The following is a 16158-nucleotide window of genomic DNA, read 5'->3' as shown; positions in this document are numbered from 1 at the left end:
ATAACTTTTGCCCTCACGTTTTTGCCATCTAAGACATAGGTTATTTTATTGAGATAACCTCTGGAAGTGGTGAATTTCACCCGTAACGCCAACAAAACCAGGACCGAAGAAGATGCATTTGTTTTCTAATTCATTTTCAGGGTATAGTGAGTTACCCTACACTTGAGGACATTGTAGGATGGAGGCTTCATTGTGTTGGCCTTGAAAGTAGCATAGTATGAGTGAGGTCCAGCATTATAATATGTTGACTTATTAATTAGTTGGATGATGCTAGTATAATGTAGTAAAAAATAACAGACACCAAGAACTGTGGTTATTTGAGTATGTGATCATCAATTGAGGAGGTTGTTAAACACATCTGTTCCTAATCCAATCTCTAAAACACTGATTTAGTACACCTGGAATAGGTCCACGGACTCTAAATTTTTGACAAGCATCCTAGCATGAGGCTTTGAGAGATATTGACCTAGAAATTCAGGTAGCATGAAGACCTTGATACGAAACTCCATGCTACAAGGGCTGGATTTGAGCCATCTCCACCACTTACTAACTGTGTGATCTCAGGCACGCTATGTAACCTCTGAGCTCACTTTCCTCATTTTTAACATGGGTAAAAATAGAATTAGGATTGTTTTTCAGGTTAACTGAAAAAAACGTGAACACATATGGCACATTGCCCAACACTTGATAAACATGTAAAAAAGTCCTCCATCATGTTAGGATCTGAAGTGCTCTACAGAGACTATTTACCCAAAACTTCTATCACAAGTAGGCACCTAAAATTTCTGCCAAAGCAACAGGCCTTTTGGTTAAACTAATGTCTTCAGAAAATATCTATTGCTACCCAAATAAGCCACTTTGAACAGCTGTCCTTACCTAGTGCTTTCTGTGGTATGTTCTGTGGAACAGGGTTCCTGTAAGACCTTAAGAGGTGGCAGTTACAAAAAAGGTTCATGGTCAAATATCAGATTAAACAAAATCAACAACGTTCCTTTAGCGCAAGACTTCTCTGAGCCTTTAAGATGTTAATGCACATTTGAGTCTGCAAGAGCGAGGTTTTGTAGAAACACTTTCCAATTTATTTTATGTTGTCGTGTTTTTGAGATAGAGTCTCGTTCTGTCATCCAGGCTGGAGTGCAGTGATGTGATCTTGGCTCACTGCAGCCTCCACCTCCCGGCTAAAGTGATTCTCCTCCCTCAGCTTCCCGAGTAGCTGCGATTACGGGTGTGCACCACCGTACCTGGCTAATTTTTGTATTTTTAGTAGAGACAGGGTTTCACCGTGTTGTCCAGGCTGATCTCAAACCCCTGACCTCAGGTGATCCACTGCCTTGGCTTCCCAAAGCGCTGGGATTACAGGTGTGAGCCAGTGCACCAGCCACATTTTCCAAATTTAATTGAGAAATATCTTTTCATGTAGCATCTCAGAAGGTTTCAGTCTACAGAACACACTGGGAACACAATTACATATTTCTACACGAAATTTTAGATTTGCTAGCAGAGAGCAGTAAGCTAAGAAAGGGAATAGAATATGGATTTGTGGGGAAGGAATAGAAAACTGTGTGGGACATGGGCTTGAGCCTGGGGAGGGAAGGTCCAAGTGAGAAACTCACATCCTCCAAGGACGTCAGAAGGACACCAGGGATTCTGGAGGCTGAAGCCCTAAAGTGGAGTAAAGAAGACCTGAAAATCAAAATGCTTTAGTTATAATTTCATCTAGTACTGCTTGTCTGGGTGAACAAGTTCTATGCTTTCCTTTCTCTGTGCTTACATTTACCTTCACAGCTTCTGACCTCCCTAATTGAGGTTACTTAGGTACTTGCAAGGAAAGTTCATTCTTCCCACCCTCTTCCCCCGAAAAATAAATTTAAATTGGGTAATTAACATATGTCAAGCATTGAGCTTGGAGCTAAGAACTGAAAGATGTGCATAAAATGTTGTTTATATTCTGGAAGAGCAACAGTACAGTCAGAAGGAAATACAAGTGAAAAGATGAATATAGCCATGTGGTAATGTTAATTAAGTTCTGCATACCACTTAATAGTGAATGAGGGATGGTGCTTCTAGGATCAGAGATGTCAGGAAGATTTCACATATGAAGTTATGGTTTGATGTGGTTTGGCTCTGTCCTCACCCAAGTCTCATCTTGAATTCCCACATGTTGTGGGAGGGACCCAGTGGGAGATAATTGAATCTTGGGGGTGGGTTTTTCCCATGCTGTTCTTATGATAGTGAATAAGTCTCACAGGTCTATGTTTTAAAAATGGGAGTTTCCCTGAGCAAGCTCTCTTTGCCTCTGCTATCCGTGTAAGACATGACTTGCTCCTCCTTGCCTTCCACCATGATTGTGAGGCCTCCCCAGCCATGCAGAACTGTAAGTCCATTAAACCCTTTTTCCTGTACAAATTATCCAGTCTCAGTTATGTCTTTATCAGCAGTGTGAAAATGGACTGCTACATGGTTGAACCACTTCTTCAGGGAGTAAGGCTTGACTGCAATGCAAAGACTTAGAAGCATGCAGGAGAATAGAGTCCTAGAGGACGGAACCTCAGCTAGAAGCAGAGATCACATATATTATTTAATGGAAGCATGTTGTCACTATGAAGTGAAGCCCTAAGGGTAAATTCTCAAAACAATGCCATTAAATTCTCCCTGTAATTTTCCATCCATGACACAGTGACATTAATAAAAAAAATCAGCACTTTAAATAGTGTATGTACAGGTGAATCTAATGTGCTTGTGGTTACCCTGATGGATTCTCACTCAGGTGAGTCTTCTTGGGACCTCACATAGTCACTGCTGAGTCTTGAGTTCATTGCCTGTGCCCCTTGCTTAGTCTGGTTCTTGAATTGGAATGCCCATTTATTTTCATTTGAAACCAACCCATCCTTCAAAGAGAAGTATGAATCTTATGTACACTCAGTGTGAAACTTTCCCTGATTACTGTAGTCCGAAGTGTCATCTTTTTTCTGCTATGGTCTAAAGACAGCATAGATGCACTATTCAGCTCATTCACTAGAGTTGCATCTTACGTGGGAATCATACCAGAACGTTTCTTAAATTGTTATTTAAATGGATAGGGTCAGATCACTCTGAAGTTCAAAAACCAAGAACTATTACTTTGATTTTTTTTAACTTTTTTTCTGTCTCTTTTTCCTGAAGCGGTGGAGATGAAGGTTTCAATTTACCTATAGATTGGCAAACAGAGAAAATGAGAATTAAATGAAATATGAGGCCAAAGGACCTGTTTAGCCTGTCTGTTTTCTCCTTTTATTCCTGATTCATTGGTTGGTTTGGGGAGAGAAGTATTTACATCAGATTAGAATTATAAATCGACTTCCATAGACAAAAATGGCTACTCAATGTAAAGGCAGCCAGACAGAGAGGCCATCTCTCTGCTTCAGAACAAGTGTCCCTGGTAAACAGCTATTCATTACCCACAAGGCTCTACGTATTCAAATATAATTTAAAAGAAAAAAGGTAGAATTAGATGAAATAAAGCTATTTTCCCCCAAATTCAGGAAATAGGAGTTTTAAAGTATGTATAGACAAAACAGAGATGAGTCTCCAGGCTTATTAATTATATTAAGTTCTGACAGGAAAAAAAAGCTGTGCTGTTAGAGAAATAAAGCGAAGAGCCACTAATGTAGACGCCTCCAGTGACAAAATATAAAAGAGAAAAATAGAGCACTTATTCCTTCCAGCTGCTACGGCTTTAGGCAAAACTTTGGCCATGAGGTCTGCTGTCTTCTAACTGATTTTCTTATTTCAACAATTGCACTAAATTCTGGGTAAATTAATTTCCCCTCAAAGTGAAAGGTTCTTTTAGTTATTCCTTGAGTGTTCACATCATTGTCATTAATGGGCTTTGTTCTGTTCACTGTCGGATAACTTCTTTACAGACTTGCCTTTTCAAAAGCTTTCTTCCAATGAATAGACATCATCATAAGTCACTTGAAATATCTCCGGTAAATATGGATGTTTTTCAACATTATCAGCCATTGTCTCATAATTAAAAAAAATAATTATGACTTGGAATTACAGAAACCCTAGTCATGAATACCAGGTCAGATTCTATACTTGTGGCTTGCAAAAGCAGTTTGATAATAAATACAAAGCTTATTATAGTTTAAAAAATAGTAACACATCAGTACAGGTCAGCATTTTAAAGAATTAATTTTTTAAGCATATTTTCTTCTCAATCTATACTTTGAAGTTTAAACTAATGATACAAAATAAAAATATGAAGAGTTAAAAGTTCAAGGAAGTGGCACTTCTGGATAGACCATTTTCCTGAAAAGCTTTTTTCTTTTAATTGTCAAGTAAAGGATGCAGAAAATAGTGTTTAAATGTGTGGCTCCAATGAGTTACATACATGGAAGAATCAATCTCTTTGTTCTTTCACTTACTAAATGAGTGACTTTGTTTTTCTCATATATAATTGGGAATAACAGCAGTTACTTAAAGGACTTTTATGAAAATGAAATGTGGTAGTCCACCCAAAGTCCTTACAATAGTGTCTTGGACCTATTATGATAGCTATATTATTATGATTGCCCTGTTATTGTGGCATTATATGGCATTTAAAATCAGGAAACCTAATAATTCTAGGGATGAGAATTGGAAATTTTATTTTTTGTATGGCCCAAAGGAACAATTTTCAGGGGTAATAGTTCTTATATTTGAGTGGACCGGGTATGAACACAACTTTTCTAGAGGAGAGATGTGGTTAGATATCATTTTATGTCTTCCAAGAATCTGGCCAGTCATGCAGAGCAGGTCACCAAATCATCAAGATGATTAAGAATAAATTGACAGTTGACAGATGGCCAGGCATGGGCACAGTGGCTTACACCTATAATCCCAGCACTTCGGGAGGACGAGGCAGGTGGATCAGTTGAGGTCAGGAGTTAAGACCAGCCTTGCCAGCATAGTGAAACCCCATCTCCACTAAAAATACAAAAATTAGCTGGCGTGGTGGCAGGTCCCTGTAATCCAAGCTACTCAGGAGGCTGAGGCACAAGAATTGCTTGAACCTGGGAGATGGAGGTTGCAGTGAGTCAAGATGGCATCACTGCACTCCAGCCTGGGTGACAGAGCAAGACTCTGTTTCAAAAATATATATATAAAATAAAAATAAATTTACAGTCTACAAATCCAGGTGTGTCAAGACACTATTTTTCTATGGGCTAAATTAATATCTGTCTCTAGTTCTCATGCCACCAAGAGGCAGAAATTAAACTAGGTTAATTCAGGCTTGCATATAAATCCTGGGTTCACTTGGCCCTCACTCATAATTTTGGACTGAATGTATGTGTCCCTCCCATGCCCCTACCTCATAATTTGAAGCCCTAACGGCTAGTCTGGCTGTATTTGGAATAAGGACATAATTAAGGTTAAATTAAATCATAAGGGTAGGGCCCTGATCTGATAGTGTTATGTTATGTTATATTATTATGTTATGTTATGTGTTATGTTATGTTACATTATTTTTTGACATGGAGTTTTGCTCTTGTTGCCCAGGCTGGAGTACAATGGCACAATCTTGGCTCACTGTAACCTTTGCCTCCTGGATTCAAGCGATTCTCCTGCCTCAGCCTTCCAAGTAGCTGGGATTACAGGTATGCACCACTACACTTAGCTAATTTTGTATTTTTAGTAGAGTTGGGGTTTCACCATGTTGACCAGGCTGGTCTCAAACTCCTGACCTCAGGTGATCCATCACCTTGGCCTCCCAAAGTGCTGGGATTACAGGTGTGAGCTACTCCACCCAGTCAGATAGTCTTATGTTCTTAGAAGAAGAGGCACCATCTGTATGAGGACATAGTGGGAAGGCAGCTGTCTGCAAAGCAGGAAGAGAGAACTCACCAAAACCCAAATCGACCTGTACCTTGATCTTAGACTTCCCAGCCTCGAGAATTATGAGAAAATAAATTTCTGTTGCTTAGCAATGTGGTATTTTTTTAGGGTAGCCTAAGCAGACCAGTATACTCATCAAGGATTTTGGGGACTTGGCTTCAAGAGTTGGGGGCAGCACTCATTCTCCAATCCATTTTAAACATCAAGCATGATTGCTTTCTTCCCCCGTCTTTTATTTTCCCTAGTCTGGACAACCGCTCTTTAGCCTCTGGAATAAGATGGTGTGTCTACTCTCCTCTTCTCTTTCCAACTTACTTATTTACTCATTTGTAGTTTGTGTGTGTGTGTGTATGTGTGTGCATGTGGTTGTGTGTGTGTTTAGACAGGGTCTTCCTTATTGCTTTAGCTGGTCTCAAACTTCTCAGCTCAAGTGATCCTCTTGCCTTGGCCTCTCAAATGCTAGGATTACAGGCATGAGCCACTACACTGGCCCAGTTACTTTTTAATGGATAAATTCTATGTCCGAAATCCTTAAGATTAGATTTTTGAAATGCTGTAACCTCAGATTTTAGAGATAAAAAGCTTTGTGTTTCATTATGAGGCAATCAGAGAAACGTGACTCCCTACATATTTAATGATATTAAGGAATTGTTTAATGTTTAAGTGTGAAAGCAATATTGTGCTCATATTTAAAAGATGAGCCTCTTCCAATTAATACATCATGTACAACAAAAAGATTGATACAGGAAGAGGGAGTTAAAAAAGACTTTGTCCTTTGGAGAAATATACTGAATATTTGTGGGTGAAATGATGTCTGGGATTTGCTTTTAAAACTTCAGGACAGTGGGGAGTGTTAGGCATAGATAAATCAGGACTGGCTTGGAGTTAAAGGTTAAACGGGGTGCCACATATACAGGAACTAATTATATTAGCTTCTCTGCTTTTGTATTTGTTTGAGAATTTTCATTATAAGTGAGTCCTAAGAGCCCGTTATGGTAATCATAAAACAAGAACTGAATGTCTTCGTATTCTGCATTCTTTTAGGTATTTCCCTCCTTCCCTGAAATAATGTGTAGTTCTGAATGAGTGAGAAGAATCATAAAGTAAAATCAGATTCTTGAAAAAGGAAATCTTGTTACTATCCCAAATTTTCATCCTATGACACAAACCACCTAGCCAATCCAGGGTTTGCATGTGAATACATTTAATGAATAAAAATATGAATCATAGATACTTCCTTAATATCTTTTGGTTATTTATTCACCATGTTAGATGTGCTAGTGATGTGAAAAGTTTGGAACTACTAAAATATTTCATAAGCTGGAGGAGTTTTTTTTAATTTTTTATATCAACCATTTTTTTTAATCAACAGATTTGAGGGTAAGGGTGAGTATATTAATCTGTTCTCACACTGCTATACAGAACAACCTGAAACTGGGTAATTTATAAAGAAAAGAGGTTTAGTTGACTTACAATTCCATAGGCTACACAGGAAGTATGGCTGGGAGATCTCAGGAAACTTACAATCATAATGGAAGGGGAAGGGAAAGGCAGTACATGCTCACAGGGTGACAGGAGAGAGAGAGAAGAGGAAAGTGCTACACACTTTTAAATAACCAGGTCTCATGAGAACTCACTATCACAAGAACAGTGAGGGGGATGTCCATTCCCATGATTCATTCACCTCCCATCAGGCCCCACCTTCAACATGTGAGGATTATAATTCAACATGAGATTTGGGTGGGGACACAGAGCCAAACCATATTAGTGGGGTAAAATTTTCACTATATGAAGTATTCTGTACAGTTTAGCTAATGGAAAATGTTTACCAAATTATCACTTCCATTGCTCAGAGTTTGTGGTAGTTGATCTAACTATACTCTGGAAGACAGAAGGAGATCCTGTAAGAGAATGAAGGTTGAGAATATGAAGCATAGAATCAAAATAAAGTAATAGCAATGTTCCTGCCTATGTCGAAAGTGACAAAGGCGGCTAATGTGTCGAACGTAGAAGATTGAGCAGTATGGCTGATTTCTGCCTGACTTGTCCCTTCAGGGGAGAAATTTTATTCATGAAACATTTGCTGAGTACCTATGCAGTGCAAGGCATAGGTACATGAGAAATCAAGTGATACACAGACCCCAACATGGAGCTCATAGTATTGTAGGAAGCTGGGGGAGCAGCTTGGACTACCTCCAATTTTTATTCTGTTCTTCCCTCACTCTTCTCACATATATTGATATACATTAAGATCAGGCATAGCAAAAATCCTGTGAAACTTTATTTATATTTAGTATGAACCATTTAAATACACATGGATTTAGTCCCCTTAATGACAAATTGTGATGATGAACCACTGTGGGATATAATAATTTAGTGTGTTACCTATCTTTGATAACTTTGAAATTCAGAGCTAGGTGTGGGGGAGAAGGTGTTTTCCCTCTTAATTCATTTATTCTGCCACTCATTTCTTCTTTTTGTCCCTGTCTACCTGCTAGAGCCACAGTGACAATTATTTTAATTTCTAAAAGGCACTTCTGTGGGAGAGAAAAAATAGTTATAGTGGAAATAAATGTTGGAACAGACAGCGTGCCCTCTCTGAAGGACACTGAAGTAGCTAATAGTTCCCCTAAGAGATTACCAGTGGAGTGGTCCTAGATGAAAGAAAGGTGGCATGAAAGATCATTACTGCAGTTATTATTAATGGATTGCTATTCCCACAAAGATCTGGGGAATGGTTCTGATTGGTTGGCTGGTACCATCAAAGCTGATTTGTTTAGCTGTGTGACTAATGCCACTGTTTTCAAGGTCTGCTCATGGTACTTCAATTCGATGGAGGCTGTGGTAGTTAGAGAAGCCTTCTTGAACTCTTTGCTGAGTTTCAGGAAAGGAAAACTTTTCCATTAACTGTGAAGTTAAAAGAAAAATCCTATAATGTGTTTCTTAACCAGATTAGAAACCAGAACCCTGGTAGGCTTTTGTTTAGCTATTTTGCTGAGAGTGTTCTGCTAAGGCCATGCAAAGAATGAATAATTCACATTGAAAACCTTAGCATTTTGCTTAAAAGCCTTATTTTCATTTTTGGAAAATATGACAGCAAGAATTAGTACTGGCACTTCTGTTTCAATAATGGTGGTGATGTTTAAATGACAACAAATACATAATTGGACTTACATGCACATTTATGGACACAAAAATGTCATTACCTATTTTGCTGGAACATTTTACACTTACTCTATATGCAAGAAAAATCAGCTTAAGTTGTTTTTATCTATAAGCAATGAATCAATGTGAGAAACTCTTGTGGCATTCATACTTTGAGAAAAATATTCTTTTTTTTTGCATTCCCTGATTTTGAAAGGATGAGATTGTTTATTTTAAATAAGACCCTTGATAAGCCCTCCTAAAATAAATGGTAACCCATTTTCATAACATTCCTAAAAGTCTTTTGAAGATCAATATTTAGGCTACTCCCTAAATTAGAGGTCAGAGACAAACTCTTGCATGGTAATTCTTTGCTCAGTTTGATTGAACTGAAATTGTCTGAATATTACAGCAGAAGAGATTTAGTATTTTATGATGAGAACAGGGAAAAGGAATTAGGAAATTTAATGCTGTAGGAATATTGGGATACCCACTGACACTATCTTGGGTACTAACTGTTTCGCCCATGGAAAGCACAGGATAGATAAAATCACGTAAAACAATGAAGTGAAAAGAACTACTCTCTTCTAAACTGCTGCATATATTTCCATTTCTAAAGTAAGGATAAAATAAATTTAGGTATAATAAAAAATATGGTTATGGGCTCAAGACTTGCTATGAGATTCTGGTCTACTCAACCCTAATGATAGTCAGGACTGAGTCGAGTCACCTCTGAATTTCTAAGGGGGATGAGAATTATAAATACTCCCCTCACTTTTTGTCTGCCAGTTTCCTGGCATTATTGTGTATATTCTGTTTGCTAACTTGAATTAAGCTTCTTTCACAAATGTGGTGACTTACCAGGATGTTTTCCCAGATGTTGGATGAAGAGCATGGATACTGCTAACCTTTGAGGTTATACATGCATGATATTTCAGAGTGGCCATTAAACATTGCTGTTTTTCCTAGAGATAGTTTTAGTTCCTCTATTATTTGGGACATATTGCACCCTGTAAGTTAATATATAAAACAACTAGCAATAGCTATGCTCAGGTGAACTATCCTGTCTTTAGCATCTGTATAGAACGAATCCATTTTTTCTGTCTTGCAGTGGCTCAGTGAGAATGCTGCCATTCGTTATACATATTTTCCTGTTTCTTTTTCAGCCTCAGGTTATTCTCCATCCTCATTTTTTGACCAGGTTGCTCCATATCTCACAAGACCTCAGTGGTTCCCACATCAAAAACAAGTTACATTTCTTCAAAAGATGGTTCAGTACAATTTGTGACAATCTTGGGTTTTGACCGTGAATGCGAGCTGTCTCAAGTGCCGTCTATGGTAGACACTGGCAGTTTTTGTCTCTGGTGTTGTGGCGTACCCCTCCTCTCCAAGTGTACCCCTACTTGGTCATTTAGTGTCCGCCTGCACTGGAGGTATTTATTTTTTTCTTTTTTAATCAAATATAACCCCAAGAAAGAAAATGTTAAACTCACAATATTGTCTAAATCAAATATATTGCTTCAAGGGTTGTATCTCTCAGCCACATCTACATATACTAGCTGACATAAGTTTTAGATAACATTATTCCTTGGGGTAGAATTTTAGGTCTCAAAAAGCGTATTGGAAAAGTTTCTCGGGCAGGGAGATGAAGGTGCAATGGGCCGAGGGGTCTTGTCTTGCCCCTTGGAAAATACTCTCAGCCTCTTACTTTGCTTACTTATAAGATTAGTTCTGGTGAAGCCTAACTCCCCTTCTCCAAGCCATCTTTCTCTCCCCACCTTTATAGTGAAGATCAGGGAAACCTCCACTAAGAAGCTTTTCTTGATTAGTCTCACTATGCTTGAGCCAGCCTGTTTAAATTCTGGCCCACTGTTATCAGGCTGTTGAAGACCTCTGAGGGCCTGGGCACTCCCACTTTTCTGGGCCCCAACCCACATCATATCACATCAAAATGCACTGATATCCCACATTAACTATATATAGGTTTTTTAACTGTAAAAATAATTTGAAAGGATTTTAATCCTTTTACATCTGAAATTATTTGGTTATATATAACTCACTTATTTTAAGATTGACTATAATTTCTTGGTAATTATTGTGCATCCTCAGAAATTTTTGTGATGTGAAAATATGCCTTACATTTTTTAATGTAATGAAATTTTTATGAATAGTAAATTTCATAGGTAATAAAGAAGACATTAATGGAGCAGTTTATGGAAATTTAATCAAACACACTATTTTTAAAGTTTTTTTTCTATTTTATACTAATTTTTTTTTTCAGATCTCAAACACAGATTCATGGAAAGTTCATAGACATGTATTTTAGTGACTTCTATGTATTAGGCATTGTCCTGACTGCTAGAATTAGATTTGATAAGACAAAGTGCCTGCCTTTGAAGAGTCCAAGATGTGAGGATATTTGAATAAATAATACCAAAACAGTGTGATCAGTGTGCTAATAAAAATAAAATTAGGGTCACATCACACGGGTGTCTGTGACCGTCACACGGGTGTCTGTGGCCGTCACACGGATGTCTGTGACCAGCCACGTCCTCAGAAGAGATGACCTGGGAGCACAGAGGTGACTGACTTCAGTCACTGCTGGGCTGAAGAGTCTTTAGATCATATTTCAAGGATTCGTCTCGTGGATTATTTTCACATTCTGTTTCTTAACTAACACAATTTTGGGTTCTTACTGAAGAAACCTCAAACATTTATCACAATGGGTCGGACGTAATTTCCAACCCATTAGGCCACCCTTTGTTTCCAGGTGCCTCCCCTCCCGCTACAGTGATGGAATACAAACAGCAGAATCATTCAGTTGCATGTGATCTCCACAGAGAGCCTTCGAGGTCAGAGTTATTGTTACCCCATTTTATAGATGAGGAAAATAAAAGCTAAAAGATGGTAAGTCGATTGAATTATATAATTTAATCTCCCGTCTGTTTCACCTCACAGGCTGTAAACCTCACCACCCTATAGATTGGGACACTGAATAGCACCTTCCAAAATGCATTCCTGTGGCTCTAAGTAACCGTATGTGTTCGTTTTCTCATTAATTTTCTTTTCTGATGATGAAGTGTAAAAGGCCGGGGGCAACCCAACTTTCTCTGTGCCCAGGAAAAGGTAAAAACTTTTATCAGGAAAAGATAACTCAGGAAAGGAAAAATAGTGAGCACAAAATCATCCCCCAAATACTTCCAGCCTTTCCCTTAGCTTCTTTCATAAGGTGATAAGCATTTCCATCCCCACTCCACATTTTTGCCTACCTTAGCAAAAAATATTTTGCTTGATACATAATTTTTGATAAAGGAAGATTCATCAGAATAAAAAGAACTATAATATTTAATATACTTGAATGAATTTTAGGATGGTAGTTAAACAGAACAATAGAAGTATTCATATTATAATAACCATTTCTAATGTTCCAATTCTAGGATTTTGTTACAAGTTGATAGTAGAACTCACACAAACATCGAGCAAAAGGTACTAATAGCAAAAATTCCTCAGAGCTATGAAGATTAGTCTTTGCTGTAAGTTAGGATAATATTCTCTTAGAAGAATTTTGATTTTAGAATTGTGTAAGCTGTTTTCTTAATACATACCTACTCTCTGCCTAGGTGATATTCATGAAATAAGGCATAGATAATGCATTTAGTAACACTGAGCTGAATCATGCCAAACATAATTTGTGTGCAATTTCAGTGAGTATAAAATAAAAGTTGTTTTAAATATCGTAAAAAGCAACCATAAAAATAAAGCATTCTAATCAGAGGGGAAAAAATTCAAAAGCTTGTGTCAAAAAGGAAAACAATTCACTTGTGCCGGTACCCTTAATAAGTGCCCCAAAGCGTTCCAGCGCTGTTACATTCTCTAATGATATTACAGTGTGTGGCACATCTCATCTCATCTGTCAGTAAAATCCTAAAGTCACTTATGTCAGTCTCTAATGCAAGCCAAATGAGTCTTTCCAGTAATAAGAAGCTTCGCAGAATTAGTTTTCGTTTTGCAGAAAATTGCCATTGGGGCTGGCACTTTTATCTAAAAATTTCACTCGTGCATAAGCAAAAAACTCATATATTATTTGGTTACATTCCATCAGTATGAGAAATAACATTGTGAGAATTCTATGCATGCTAATGATATATAGAAATCCACCTGCTTTCAGATAAAATGAGTTTAATTTTCTGTTGCCCACTGCCTGGTTGGCCTTTCATAAATTACTTATGCACAGCTATTATTAAAATAGAGGGAAAGCAAATTAGAAAGTCCTCCTATCTCTCCACTGGATTTAGCCAAGGCAGGGCTGTGACAGCTAGAGTCAGCGTTTTTGAAAAAATTCTGCTCTCTTGAAAAATTTTGCATCTCTATACAATTCTATACCACTGTTGTAAACGTTCTGACCTGCCTTCTTACCAAATTAACCTAAATCCTTTCTATTTTTCAACATTAATGGAATCCTCTAGAGTCCTACTGATATATATTAAAATATATTTATTGGTTAATTTGAATTCCAGCATTTTGTACCTCATTTCCAGCACTCCTGTTATATCTGAACAGCCTTGAGCTTTAGCATTTAAAACTTACAAATTAAGATACATACAGCACATCTTAAATTATCAGATCAAAACAACCTTACTTTTATTGGAGTATAGAATGGCAAGTTTAACTTTCTGATAAAATAGAAAATGAAGGTTGTCTGCATGAAAGAGTTAATTGGATTTCAAAGGGTGTTTTCTAGCTGATGGTGAGAAGAGTCTTTATTGGTAGATAAATACTTGATCTCTTGGTTTAAGAACAGTTCAAAAGTTTTTATTTCCAGAGGGTTTTGGAAATCACTTAAGATTCTCAATTAAATGGAGTTCCCAGTTTACTTAAGATTAATTCCTGTTAATTATTTCACTCTGTTCAACTATGATCAAAAGTTTCTCAGGATGTATCAGGTGACTGTGTCTTCGAAGGCTGAATAAATATTATTGAGGAAGCTCTACTCTTGCAGTGTCATGGTGTTTAAAAAGCTGTCAAAATACTATGTTGAGAATAAATCCTAATTGTAGTTCTGATTGAAAAAGATAAGGACAGCTTCCAAAGCAGTTCATAAAATTTCAGTCTAAACAGGTCATTTTTTAAGAAAATTACGTCCTGTGCCAGAGAGGATACCTACTGTACTCCAAGAGCATTTAAAACTAATTCCAAAAAATAAACTAAGCTTATTTTCTGCTAAGGTTCTTCTTCATAGTGTTCTCATTATAAGCTTTGTCCATAACTAAATGGAGTTTTAAAAAGAGCATCTTGATCGTATAAGTTATTGATATGAATAAAATTACAAATGAATATTTGTGGTGTATGTGTGAGTAACAGTAGACACGTCTTGGGAAAGCCTAGTGGGATAGGGAAGGGAGACACTTACCTCTTTTTCTCATCTCTGCTCTGAATCCAAACTAGCAATTTCCCTTTATTTTGGGGGAGAAATCTTTCAAAAAAGTAACAAATGTGCTTACAGTATTTTAAAACTGACGCTCAAAAACAATATCAAGCAATACAACTCAAAAGGCATATAAATGATTCTGAAAATGATGCTTCTACAAGATAGAGTAAAATATCATTTTCAGATCTATCTATAGCAATAGTGTCATCTCTCCTGGTAAATCTTAATGACAAAATGTTTGTTCCTTAACCACACCAAGTGGAAAACACTATTTATGTGTCCAGCATTATTAATTCTAAAATTTTCAGTGTGTAATTATATAGTCTTATGATGCTTTTAAATCTCTTCTGAAATTGCAAATTGAAATTCACCAGCAGTTGAGCTTTGTCAAATGTCCCAAAAAGATAGACTACAGAGTTTGAGATCAGTCAGCTATTTGGACCATGATATGTTAATCCTCTGTTTATAAGATACTTAACTAACTGAAACTTCTTAGATGTCTTGTTTTGACCTTGGCAATGGTGATTTGAGCCATTAAGAAATCCCATGGAAGAGAAACAATCAAAGTGTCCGTGTCATTATTCCTTAGAAATCTGCATTTAGTCTAGTTTTTGCATGAAGAGTGAGATATCCATTCCTTCAGCTAATTTAAGGTATCAATGTGATTGACATTGTGTAGACACAACTTCCTGTAAGTTCTAAGCGTTCTGGAATAGGAAGAGACACATCTATACTAAAACTAGAAAATAGATTATCATGATATTTCAGGCAAAAAAGACAAAATAAAATTTTGCAAATAAATTAATTACGTGCTATTCCTCAAAAACTTTAGTTTGATTTTTTTTTTTTTTACAGATGGTTTACTTTTAATTAATTCCTCATTTAATTGATGGGTTGTGTCTTTGTGAATTGCCTCAGAGGCAGCATGCATGTAGCTGTGAAAAGTTGTAAACTCTTGAATCTAACACACTTAGATTTGAAATTTGGCAATGGCATTACCTAGCTACTCTATGTTGGCTAGATATGTAACTTCACTTGAGCATCAATTTATTCATTTAGAAAGGTGAGAGGACAATACTTTATTCATAGTTTGTTGGGTAGATTGAGTAAAATCTTGTATAAAAATAATTGACTTGCTAATATATGGGTACTCAATAAACATTAGGTGCACTTAATCAACTGCAAGTATGTAAGCCTACTTTTTTGTGTGCTCTTCAGATCATAATTTTTTTGTAAAATTATTGGTGTGATTTCCACATATAACTATTTAGTAAACTAGAGGTACGTAAGACCATTTTTTGTTGTTGTACTTTAGATTTTATGTGTTTTTGTAGTATGTTGGTATGCTCTCCATACATAATTCTTCCATACGTACAACTATGAGTAATATAGAGATGGACTTGTTTCTCAAAAGAGAACTGGGACTTTGAACATATGACACATTTTAATACGTTCTTAAACAAAAAAATTATTGATATGTTCATTATAGAATATTTTAAAAATATATATAGAACAATATATATTTTTAAAATTTAAATCTTTTCATATTTCAAAGGCAGTTAAATATGCTGTTTTCTCAGCTTTATTTTTCTACTCATTTATTCAAAGTTGATGTCATATTGTATTTTCTAAGATTTGATATATATTTCACTTAATAATATAATAGTGCTTCACCATGACAAATTTTTTAAAATAATATTTATATTTTGTTGTATTTAAATTATTAT

Source organism: Cebus imitator, unplaced genomic scaffold (genome assembly GCF_001604975.1).
Source record: "Cebus imitator isolate Cc_AM_T3 unplaced genomic scaffold, Cebus_imitator-1.0 Scaffold353, whole genome shotgun sequence".
Classification (NCBI taxonomy): Eukaryota; Metazoa; Chordata; class Mammalia; order Primates; family Cebidae; genus Cebus; species Cebus imitator.
This window is presented reverse-complemented; position numbering follows the sequence as displayed.